The sequence below is a fragment of the Orycteropus afer genome, unplaced genomic scaffold (assembly GCF_000298275.1).
Source record: "Orycteropus afer afer isolate SDZICR_OR568_19922 unplaced genomic scaffold, OryAfe1.0 scaffold00571, whole genome shotgun sequence".
NCBI lineage: Eukaryota > Metazoa > Chordata > Mammalia > Tubulidentata > Orycteropodidae > Orycteropus > Orycteropus afer.
In genome coordinates, this window is record NW_006922158.1 from 1000349 (window position 1) to 1001591 (window position 1243).

A 1243-nucleotide genomic window follows, 5' to 3' on the forward strand; every position below is an offset into this window, starting at 1 on the left:
GCTTCCTCCCACCATGTGGAGTCCTCTCTGAAATCCACACTCAACAACAGGCTCAGAAGGAACAACTACATGGAGGCTCAGGAGGCAAGCTCAGTCTCTGGGGGTGGCTCAAAGTGACCCAACCTGAACTAATATGAGAACATCAACATTTTCGTTGATGGCACTGAAAACACTGGTCAATTCAATCCAATCAAGTGAGAAAAAAAAAATCAGTCAATATAGTGAAGAATTCAAATAGGTTGCTTGGCAGAAAATTCAAACAACAGTGTCACTATTGACACACATAAGAAACTTTCCTAACCTTAATGTAAAGATCCCTATCCAATTAATTTTTTAAAAAAATAAAATTTCACAAAACAGCACACCATCCTTGTGCAGGGTGCATCCATGCTAATCTTTGTATCATCCCAATTTTAGCTGTATGTGCTGTAGAAGCAAGGGCTCAATTAACTTTCGATTCATTCCCCTCCCTTGCTGATCTACAAAAAGAACAAAAACAAACTTTGTGACAAATAGTCTCTCTGGACATGAGACCTCTCTATGTGATACACCCAGAGGATTAAAACAGGAAGTCTAAATAGAAAGCTCTATCCTAGTTTGGGTTTAGAATGAGCAGGAAAGGGTCATCTCTTAATCTGTCTTAATACAAATTTAATTAACCATGTACCTAATCCCCTCATTTGATATCTATATTTACCACCCAATAAGAACTTTAAAAAAAAACTCACTACCATCATGTCATTTCCGACTCATAGTGACCCCCTTTGCAATTCCAAGGTGGTCAGTCTTTAGGGAAGTAGATTGCCCCATCTTCCTTCCACAGAGTGGCTGGTGGGTTTGAACTGCCAACCTTTGAGTTAGCAGTCATATGCCTTAGGCAGAATGCCACTAGAGCTCCTAGAAGAGTTTAATGACTCCACAACTCAATCAGTTGGAGGAAATAGAATTTGCTTAAATTGATCTGCTCTGAATATACTTGCCTCAATATTTTCTTCAAGTGGAAATTTTGTAGGCAAATTTTAATGCAAAGTCCTAAAACAAACCCCTAGCCTTTCTCAGTAACAAAAAGCAAAAATGAAAATAAAAAAGAGATCCAATTTATGATGTTAACTGATGTGTTGGCAGAAATTATTTTGATGTATAAGTAATATGTTCATTTACAGGTTACCCTTGAACTTTTAGGGAGCTCTGGTAGCATAGTGCCTAAGGCACTTGACTGCTAACCAGAAGGCTGGCGATTCAA

At 38.4% G+C, this 1243-nt stretch overlaps 1 protein-coding gene and 1 non-coding gene across 2 annotated transcripts in view; both read right to left on the minus strand.

Annotated features, from left to right (window-relative positions):
* Nucleotides 1-1243, minus strand: part of ARHGEF6 (Rac/Cdc42 guanine nucleotide exchange factor 6) — a 122072-nt gene that overhangs the window by 72847 nt on the left and 47982 nt on the right. The gene's annotated exons all lie outside the window — the stretch shown is intronic.
* LOC122151565 lies at nucleotides 334-438 on the minus strand. Its single transcript, XR_006164214.1, has one exon. It is a non-coding gene; the product is annotated as a U6 spliceosomal RNA (small nuclear RNA).